Raw genomic sequence first — 12,440 nt, forward strand, 5'->3', positions numbered from 1 at the left:
TAACATGGTCAATCATACTAAAAAAAGTACAAGTATACTACATCCACATAAGCTACATAAGATAAATTGGGATAAAATATAAAACTTGAGTGAAACTTATAAATCTAATTTTTGTGGTGTAGTTTGAATTTGGCTATGTATAACTTGTAGATTATTGAATAATTACATATCATATTATTAATTAAAAAGGTATAATTAAAATGTGAAACTTATAATCTAATTTTTGTGGTGTAGTTTGAATTTGGATATGTATAACTTGTAGATTATTGAATAATTATTACATATCATATTATTAATTAAAAAGGTATAATTAAAATTCTTTTTTTGTAGTTGACTTCTTGGGAGCGGTCTATTGGTTTTTTTATTTTATTTTATTTGAGTCAGTCAATTATGACAACTTAACATGTTTTACCTTATTGTGATCCTTTGCCAACTAATCAAGATTACAAGGTGAGATTAATTATCCCGTGCACATTCTTAATCATATAGTGACTATGAATTTTTCTTGTAACTTAAACAAAAATTAAAAGTGTAATTTAGATATAATTGACTCATCGACACGTAAATTTGTGAGATATTTATTAGACAATGATTTTCTAACGTGATTCACATTTGGACATGTAAAACTAAGAAATATCAATAAGATGATATGATGAATGGTGTGAAATGCATCAATATTAAATGGAATAGGAAAAGTGATTTACAGCATTAGATTCTAATAATTCATTAATTAGTTGACTAATTATATGATTTGTTTCCCATTATTTGAATACATACTAAACCCGCTCCTATGTTATAAATAAAATATAAAAAAAAAATAAATTGTATTAGAAAAATTATGGTCAAGCACTTTGTGGTTATTTTTAAAAGAACGTCACAGGATTGAATTCCGATGATAAAGTTTTGACTCTTTGAACTATATTAGTTAGACAAAATATAGACAAGATATGTACTATCTTATAATAGTATTAAAAGATTGTGCAGTGTGACAGATTCAATAACAAAATTTATTAACAAGAATCGAATTTATAATTTTTAAAAAAATTATAATTATGTTATTGCTTTGTTTTGCGGTGGTCCAAAAAACCTAACCATGTCGCAAATTTCAACGTCTACACGCTAAGCCACGTTTGTATTGATGTAAGGTCAATACAAATATCAGTCAAATCTCTCTCCTTTTTTTTTTTTAAAAAAAAAAAAAAAAATTCATTTCTTTCTATTTTCTTTTGTCCGTTTTAATTTGTAGTTTCACACACGAAAAATCATTTGCCTAGTGTCATGGGTAACCTTTGATCCTCTTCAAATTCTCGATTTTAATTTGTAGTTTCACACACTGCAAGTCACTGAAATCAATATGTATATACTGTATTTTATAAAAACAAAAGTATTCAAAAATCAGCTAAAAATAAGAATAATATAAATAAAAAGAGAATGAATTTATTCTCACTTTTCAAGATAGATTTGAGAACTATAACTTAGATTAATAATTGAGCAATCCAAATCGTTGATCGTTTAATGTGAAATACACTAACATCGCCAGAAGCCTTAAACAAACAAATGAATAAATGATAAGCCCAAAACAATATGTTTCCATAACCACTTGCCGGTATCCCCATTGCTTTATCCACGCTAAAGCCTCTTTATAGGTCATGACTTATGCAATTGTCATATTTTTTTTCTTTACATATTATACTCATGTTTGCGTAAATTAATTTAGTTGAATTGAGTTTCGATCAAGTATTATTTGTAGACTGCCCTTCTTAAATATTGTTGTTGTTGTATATATATACATCCCAATATGGATTTAAAATCGCTGACCATATATTTAAACAACTCAAGAACTTCCACTTAATTGATGAGTCAACACCTTTTGATTTTAAAATTGTTGTTATCGTTACTTCATACTGATCTAATGCGAACGCGGATTGATCTAGAAAATGATATGAGTGCGGCCGTGCAGGCGTATTTCAAATGACTTTAGAAATGTCAGTGACAAAATATTAAACACTCATAATATAGTTCAAATACAAAATACATTATAAATTACAATACAAAGATTATGAAGGAGCACAACCAAAACTATAATAATTTTAAAACATTTTGAAATGTTATACAAATATTTATGGCAAAATATGAAATGATGAAGTATAATATTAACTTGTGGACTACAAGATCTGAAATACACGAAACTGCTACAAGTGAGATTCAATCCCATGATATTGCATATCATATCCAAGGTTAAAACCAACTGAACTACTCAAGCCCCTAGTAACTTGTACATAAAATTTGATGTTATATATATATATATATATATATATATATATATATATATATATATATATATATATATATATATAAAGGGGTGGGCAGCTGTCTCCATTGTAAATTTGCCCATGAATGCAAACTTGTTAAGTTGTACCAATTAATTAAAATGGACTAAATCTTTATTTTAATACAATAATTTGTCAACTCAAGAGTAATTAAGTAAATATTTAACTCAATATTATCACCAATTCAAAGACTTTTCAAAAACTAAAAATGAACATAATATATTTTCCATTTCATCACATTATTCACAAAGTGGATTAACAAATTGTATGTAAGGTAGTTAGTGGTTGAATTGTACATTTGTTATTGTGGTTTGTTACACCTGATGGATGGGCGGGTGGGATGAAATTTGAAGGAAAAAGGGACAAGAAAGTCGTCGCAAAAGATAACTGCACGGGGGACAAAATGGGTCACATATTGGAAGAGAGTCAGAGCTGAAGAAAATCTGTCCAGCCGAGGCAGGCCATCACTAATTATTATTGTAATAAATCCTATAAATGTCATAACCGGACAACGCATTTCCTGCATCTGCTCACTGCTCTTTTCACATTACAAATGCGGAGTACAAAATAGCTATAAATGCAAAGCCTTGACTTCAACTTCTTAACTCACAAGAAACTTCCCAAAGGAAAATATGTCCTCCGATCCCATTTTCTACTCTCAATTTTTACTCCTACACATAAAATCTGTAAACATTTATATTGAAACTCACATAAAAAAAGTAGTCTATTAATGTCCATCACATCAGTGAGTAAAATTTAGAGAGTATGATTTGAGAGACTATGTAGTAGAACACCTTACCAAAATATAAATCTCAATTCCAAGGGGCCTCACGGGATGTGAGTCACATGCAGGACGTGCGCACAAGAGATTTGTCTACTTTGAACATAATCTCTACACTACTGTTATCGAGATTCAAACATTGATTTCTTCTCCCAGATATTACATACTGGACCAGTGAACTAAGCTTATGCGAGCTGTTTTGGGTAAAACTTACCGCTACATGAAATTTCACTCTAGATCAAGTTTGCGTCTAGGTTACTCATAGCTGATATGCTTAAACCAAAATGGCCAATAAATAGCTCACATAAAGAGTTGAATGACAAAAATTGTTGATATTCATACTTCAAAAAAAAATGTTTTTTTTTTTGAAATATATGTTTACATTTTCTCGACTAGTAAAATCAATCCATTATTACATCCGGATAAGTAAGATTGTCAAATTTTGACAATTTCAGTTTCTTGAATGAAGAATTTTGATAACTTTAAAATCTCTTGGTGCTATTATCTGTCATTGGACTTTGAATAGTTTATTTTGGGTTAAGCAACAGCAAATTTAAGAGTCGTGTAAATTAATCAAACTCCAACTTTTTAAGATCCCAATATGTATTTAACGAATTTCAGACAAAAAGGCAGCTGCACCCGACAATGGCAACGCATGCGCTCTAATTTTTAAGATGAAAAAAAAAAATTACTATATCTTTAACAACAAAACTTTGGTTTCACGTGTTATATACTTTTTTTTTTTTATTATTTAAAAAAAAAAAAGAAATGAAATACAAACTATATATTATATATATTTTTTCATTTCAATTCAAGTATGTCACACTAATAAAATGTACATAAAAAGTGAGAGTCTAATATTATCTTATCAATAATTTTTAAATTGGTCAAATGGTAACTTCTTGTAGTTAGAACAAATCACTAAATATATTGTTGGTTTTACGGCTATGGGTAGTCAAACGGCGGACCAACACAACCATAAAGTTACTAAGTAAAAAGTGAGAAAATTGACAGCGTAATTGTGCTTGTATTGAATTCAGAATCCATTACAATGTGACCCCAGGATAATATTTATACAAGATAAATGGACCTTGAAAAAGGCAAGAAAGAAGAATCTACCAAAAATGAACTTCCTAATATGAAAAAGGAAAATCCCACGCCACTGATGGAAAGAATCTCCACCAAATCTTCAATCACCGCCAATGAGCACCGCACCTAGTCGGGACCCATCTGACTGCCTAAGCTAGCTGCTCGGTCGGGTCGCCTGGCGGGCTGAACAGTGGCATGCGAAAACTTGACTACTGAGATCCTTTCCCTCCCATATTCCAAGTGATCAAGCCGCAATCTCCTGACCGCATAGGGACACACCTGACTGGGTACCCTACTTGAGATATCCATCATATATCATTCATTAAAAAAAGTGAGTAACAAGAACAAAATACATTAAACTCTTGCAAAGTCAAATATAGTGTATATATAAAAATCTGTATTAAACATGAACATATTAAAAATAATTGTTTTAAATGATAAAAGAAATTTGTACTTACTATCGTAATTGAATACTAATTAAACTCGAGATATATACTAAGTAAACTCTACTTATATATAATAAGTAAACTAAACAAAGAAATTAAATTATACTAAAAAAGGTTTGTATAATTAGTCGTAGTAGTGTAGGAATGCAATCCATAACCCAAGAAATTGTCACCGTGAATGCAATTCATAATTCGTCATTTTGGCTCTGTCTGCTAAACGACTATTAAGTTACCGTGATTTCCATCTTCTCAAATACTCTATCGGACTGGAGCGTAAAGGACTTTAGAGTTAAGAATTTAATCTTTTGGGAGAAGAAATTGTCTTGTTGTCCTCTTTTTTAGGTTACCTTATGAGACTTCAATTTATTAGGTGGCATCATCACGTGCGATAGAACTTTTGGCTGTCTACTTAAATCTATGAGCTTCAACTCACATCATCATTCAATATCAATTTATTTTCACATTATTACACAATAATTATTTATATTACATATTATAGATAAATAAAATAATAAAGTGACAAACAATTAGCAGGTGTTCGCGAGAAGCAATCCATCATATCCCATTGGGTTGAGCGTGCAAGCACTCTCTAACCTTTTTTCTTTTCCGCAAATATGCATATGCTATTATGTGTGTATGTTTTACACATGCAGAGAAGTAATAATTTGGTCTATTTGACAAACTAAATTCTTCTATTGAGAAGTAGTAATTTGGGAGCGCTCTTCTTCTCCTAAAAGGTTGAATCTCCCACCCCTAAAAACCTCACATTTCGGTCCAACAGAGCATTTGAGAGGATGTAAATCACGGTGATTCATTGACACAATAGACATGACTAAATACCGATGCACACAAAAGATTTATACACTTTAAGCATAATCCCCATATGGGAGCGCTCTGCATTAGTGATAAGCTTCCGCGTGAGTAGGAGTGAATGAAGCAAAAGCGAGAATGTTCGCTTACACAAACATGGGTGAGAATCTAATAGTGAGCTTCAACTTTTAAAATTAAAAATTAATTAATAAATGAGTTTTAAAAAAATAAGAATACACTTCAGAATATATAGGACTATGCAGTATCTATTCATAACTACTCTCTCCACCTACTGAAGCATAAAGAGTCAGTACCGCATCTATTAAGGCTCAAACCCACAACTTGAGAGAGCAACTTGGTGTCAACAGACCACAATAATTAAACAAGTCATTATACAATTATTATTATTTTTTTGAAAACCATTATACAATTATTTAATGTAACGCAACTAATATACGTTCTTAGAGTTCTTTTCAAAAAAAAATATATACATTCTTAAAGTTGAACAAGTCATTGTTCTTATCTAATTACTCTAATCAAACAAAGATGAATTTGGGAGTCAACGTAACTCCAAAACATCATAAAAAGATGGAAAGACATATTAGGGAAGTTTGTCCATGCTTAGCTTGCTAGCAAGTCATGACATGAAGCTGTCAATTGCTATCTAGTTGTGATCAAATCTTGTCCACATTGCCCCACTTTCTAACCAATTTCAAGTGGGCATTCAATTCATTGAAATTGAAAAATATATAGTCTCCCTTTTTCTATTATTTTTTAATTAATAGGATGGAAAGCTACCTAGCTATTACAACTAACCAAACATTGAAACATGTATAGTAGTGAGGTTGGATGGAAGCTGCGTGCTCAATAGGTTTGGTAGTAGGGGAGGTTGTCTTTATTTCTTTATGCCCACACCATTGACTATGTAAACTTCATAATTAATGACCAATTTAATCACTTAAGTCTCACCTAAAGAAAGTTGGAAATGGTATTTCTTCGTCCTCTTTATTTATTCATTGTTGTTGATGACTTAGCTTATTCATAGTCATAAATTAATCTCCCCACCAAAAAAAAAAAAAATAGTCATAAATTAATCTAATATATATAATCTCGTCTTTAAATTTGTATGTGTCTGTCATTATTCACAATAGATAAGATATATACGTTGATATATTTTGAAAAATGACAACTTTAATTTGCTCTTCATATTTTGAAAACGTAGCTATTTTAGTCCTTTTGTGTGTGTTATTTTTTTGCGGTCGATTTTTGTTCACGGACTAATTGGGACCATGAACTCCATATAATATATATATATATATATATATATATATATATATATATATATATATATAAAGAATGCATTTTAAGTATATGTAAGCAATATCTTATAGTGTTGGTACTTGGCATTTGATTGCGTTAATTGTCCAATTGCCCCTATTAATATGAGAAGCAGCATCGCCACCTCACAATAAAATTAAGGAGTGAAAAATGATTGTCCCTAAAGCAAATGAACTAAATCAACTACGATTGAATATGGGTGTCTGGTAAATAAGTGTTAGTTGATTGAGTTAGTGAGTTTGACTAGTTGATAACATTAGTTGATTGTGGAAAAATGTTTGATAAATTAATTGTTAGTCAATAGTTTATTACATGTAAAATGACTTTTTCAAAAAATTGATCGTTTTTTGAATTTTAACATTTTGAAACAATAAACTATTACACAAAAATCAAACACATATTGATTGGTTAACCAAGTCAAATAGTTAATAATGGTCAAATAAGTTAAAATTAGTTGATAAGCTAATTATATTATCAAATATAGTTTGTTCAAAAAAAAAAAAATATTATCAAATACAGCCATATGTCATCAAGTTGACACAAGAAGAAGGAAGCCCAATGAGCACAATTCTATATTTGAACAAAAGTAAACGAGTATAATCAATGGCATAGGCAGCATGCAAACTATTCTGTGGATTAGGGTCCAAAATATCGTCGTGAATATTATAAGTAAAAATAATGTATATTATATGTTAGAATAATATACATTATGTGTTAGAATAATATAGATTATGTGTTAAAATAATGCACATTACGTGTTAGAATAATAAAACGTTTGAGGTAATATAATGAACATTATTCTTTAGAATAATGTACATTATATTTTAGAATAATATACATTATGAGTAAAAAAAAATGTATATTACAGCTGAACACACGAGAAATAAAATTAAGTAAAATCACATCATTTTTTAATGCAATAATTATTGTAGGCAGCCGGCTCCACCCCGTGACTAGGCACTTATAAGCCAGGGGCAAAGAAAAGGAAAAAATGTGAAATATAATAAGAAAAAGAATCAACATCTGCATCATAACCTCATCCTAAGACTAATCTATCATATATGTTTATGTCGTATTAATATAAGAGTTAATGAACAATTTGTTCCCTCAATTATTAGCGAACTGTTAATGTAACCTCCAATTGTTTATTCATCAATTTGATTTTCGCAAACAATTATTTTTAGTCGATTTAGTCCCTCAGGCCGTCTTCCGTCGATAGTCGGAGGGACTAAATCGATTAAAAATAATTGTTTTCGGGGACCAAATCGACGGTCGGAGGGACTAAATTGATTAAAAATAATTGTTTTTGAGGACCAAATCGATGAATAAGCAATTGAGGGAGTACATTGACAGTTCGGTAATAATTGCGTTCATTAACTCTTACTATAATTAATTAATTATAAAGCTTTCCATTTTGAATTGAAATTATTCACATACCTAACGTATTAGAATTTAGAAAAACTCAACAATGAGGCGCGGTTTATTCAATATATTAATTTTCATTCCCACAATATTGTCTAAGAAAGTATTTTAATTTTAATTATAAATATACGAACAAAAAAAACACATTTTATTTACCCGACCTCCTCCAATCAGAATAAATAAGGCCTTGTTTAGTAACATAATTAACTTATCAGTCAATAGTTATTTGACTTGATTAAACAATCAATATAAGTGTTTGATTAATTAGCTTTTTTGTAATAATTTATTGTTCCAAACTGTTTAAAATTTAAAAAGTTGTTTAAAATAATTTTTTGAAAAAGTCATTTTGCATGTAATCCGCTATCAACTAACAACTAATCTATATATCTATATATATATATAAAAGTAAAATCCTCCTATTTCATTTTCCCGCCCAAACTTTGTAGTCAAATTAATTAAATATATTTTATATTTTATTGGTCAAATACTTAATAAAGCTTATTTGGTAAGCAAATGAAAAATGGAAATTTAGTAATATCAATATTATGAATTAATTAGGAATAAGATTAATTAGGAATATTAATATAATGAATTGATTAGGAATATCAATATAATGAATTGATTAGGGCAATACCTTAAATAAATAAATACACTTTCTTTTTGAAAAATTTTACAAATTTATAATTCTCATATTTTTCACCTATAAATACAATGAGTTGATGACTACAAAAATTATTAGTCTTCATTTTATATTGCATCCATTTTTTCCCACTAGGTCTTCAACTTTGATCATCCAGTTTAGCTGCGTTTCGAAATTAACGGTAGGTTTAGCATCCAAGTAGTTTGATTGGATTGGATACAATACGTTTTTCATGGTTGTATTGTCTAAATTTAATACTTTTTTCTGCGAAAAGCTATTCATATCATATGCCTGGATTATGATTTATTCTGAATATTTCTACGGTTACTCCAAGTCCATTTCAAATATTGATTTTTTGCTTCTATTGAAGTTTCATTATCATATTCTTCTTAGTTCTTTGCGTTGATTATTGAAATAATCAGAGTTCTGAAGTTCTGATTTGTTAAGTTGTTTTATTCTCATGGTGCCGGTTTTGACAGTTATAAAGTACATGCTCAATTCCTCATTGTATAGGTCAAAAGTGTATTTCTTTTTTTGGCGTAATTATGGTATCGCCATAATTACTCCGTAGTAATAATAATAATAATAATAATAATAATAATAATAATAATAATAATAATAATAATAATAATAATAATAATAATAATAATAATAAGTGATAATATTATTGTTCAAATATAATATTAAAGAAAATCTAATTTTAATTGGTAATCTATACTCTATATTAATCTATATTTATATTCTATATTAATTAATAAAAAAAAATCTTCCTTTACAAGTTCCCGCATAAACAATTAATAATAATATGAAAAAATGAAAATGAATGGAAGGAAGCGGTACGCCCAAACAATTAATAATAATATTGGAAAGAAAATTAATAATAATATGGAAATATGGAAAATAATGGAAGGAATATTAGCCATGTGAATGTTTTCTACACTCTGACAAATGAAAAAGAATCAATAAGCAGTATAAGGAAAATAATTATTTAGATATTTTACTATTAATCTTTTATGGAAGATTTTGTGTAAAAAATAGAATAGAATTGGTTATTAATAATTTAGCCTTATTTTACTATTAATTTTTAAGAAAAATTCTGCGTAAAAAATGTAATAGAATCGGTTATTAATAATTTATCTTTATTTTACTATATTAATCTTTAAGAAAAATTCTGCGTAAAAAATTGTAATAGAATCGGTTATTAATAATTTAGCTTTATTTTACTATTAATCTTTAAGAAAGATTTTGTTAAAAAATAAAATAGAATTAATTATTAATAATTTAAATTAATATTAAAGTATATATATTTTCCTATCCCGTAATACAATTTTACTTATTATTTAACAAAATCTTCAAATAATAATTGGTAATATTATTGTTCAATTATAATAAAAACTTTAATTTTAATTGGTAATCTATATTTTATATTAATTAATAAAAACAATATCCTCCTTTACAAGTTCCCGCCTAAACAATTAATAATTAATAATAATATGAAAAAATGGAAATGAATGGAAGGAAGCCGTACGCCAAAACAATATATAATACTATTGGGAAGAAAATTAATAATAATATGAAAAAATAGAAATGAATGGAAGGAAATGTTAGCCATGTGAATTTTTTCTACACTCTGAAAAATGGAAAAGAATCAATAAGTAGTATAAGAAAAAGAATCATTAAGATATTTACTATTAATCTTTTAGGAAAGATTTTGCAGAAAAAATAGAATAGAATTGGTTATTAATAATTTAGCATTATTTTACTATTAATCTTTAAGAAAAATTATGTGTAAAAAATGTAATAAAATCGGTTATTAATAAGTTAGCTTTATTTTACTATTAATCTTTAAAGAAGATTTTGCTTAAAAAATGAAATAGAATCAATCTATCTGTATATAATTAAAAGTAAAATTATTCTACCCAAATTTTCACCCCAAAACTTAGGGGCATTTCTGTAATATCATCTATTATTTATAAATAGATATTATATACAATTAATAATATTTAATATATATATATATATATATATATATATATATATATATATATATATATATATATATATATATATATATATATATATGGGAAGAAGAATATTATTATACTAGGAAATTTGAAATTTATGCATAGTGCATATATATAATTACACGTAATTTATAAAACTAATCAAATGTTAATGTTAATAATAATAATAATAATTTTAAATTCAGAATTATAAATTAGATATTAGGGTAATAATTAATCTATATATATATATATATATATATATATTATATAAAAATCATCCTATTTTATTTTTACGTCTAAACTTTTGTAATAAAGCTTATTTGGTAAGTAAATCTCAAATTGAAATTAAAAAAAATCTATTAATTCGTAAATAATAATAATAATCCAAACAAAACTATATACAAATTAAAATTAAAATTTAAAAAAAAAAAAAAGAAGAAGACAAAGGTGGATCCCCTTTGTAAATGATGTAGGATCATTTTGATCCCACATTGAAAATGTTTGGAAAGAGGATCATTGCTCCTCTTACAAACATATAATTGTTTGCCCATCAATGTGGACAATTATTGAGAAGTCCAAAGACTCTTTTTTTTTTTAGTATTATTGACCCGACAAATTATGCTGTGGCACCGTGTTCACCTTGCAAAGTAGACACAGTTCAAAATTTGTTCATAATTATGAATATATAGTTCTATAATTATAAACATAGTGTTGTGAACATAATTATAAACATTAGACTATTGTATTTTTGAATATAGAGATTCAATAATTGTGAATATGAAATTCAAAAATTATGAATATATATCCAACCAAAACGATATACAAACGTTTATAATAATAATAATAATAATAAAAATAATAATAATAATAATAATAATAATAATAATAATAATAATAATAATAATAATCCAAACAAAAAAATATACAAAATAAAATTAAAATTAAATAAAACATAAGAAGAAGACAAAAAGGAGCCACGGACTCCCTTTTGTAAATGATGTTGGATCATTTGATCTCACATTGAAAATGTTTGAAAAATGAGCTCTTGAGCTCCTCTATATAAGAGGAATTGCTCCTCTTACAAATATAATTGTTTTGAGTACTATTGACACGTCAAATTATGTTGTGGAATCGTGTCCAACAATGTAGACACAGTTCTAAAATTGCTTATAATTATGAATATATAGTTCAAAAATTATGAATATATAGTTCTAAAATTATGAACATAGTGTTGTGACCATAATTATGAACATATAGTTATGTAATTATGAATATAGAGATTCAATAATTGTGAATATAAAGTTTAAAAATTATGAATATATAGCTTTATATTTATGAACATATAGTTCAGTAATTATGAACATAGAGTTTTGTAGTTGTGAATATAGAGTTCAATAATTATGAATATGAAGTTCAAAGATTATGAATATTTAGTTTTATAATTATGAACATATAGTTCAGTAATTATGAACATAGAATTATGTCCACGCTGCAAAGTCGACACGATTCCACATCATAACTATTCGATTCACCGTGTTACATGTAGTATCTGTTCATATAAACTTTCTCAACCTATTG

The sequence above is a fragment of the Ipomoea nil genome, unplaced genomic scaffold (genome assembly GCF_001879475.1).
Source record: "Ipomoea nil cultivar Tokyo-kokei standard unplaced genomic scaffold, Asagao_1.1 scaffold3147, whole genome shotgun sequence".
Classification (NCBI taxonomy): Eukaryota; Viridiplantae; Streptophyta; class Magnoliopsida; order Solanales; family Convolvulaceae; genus Ipomoea; species Ipomoea nil.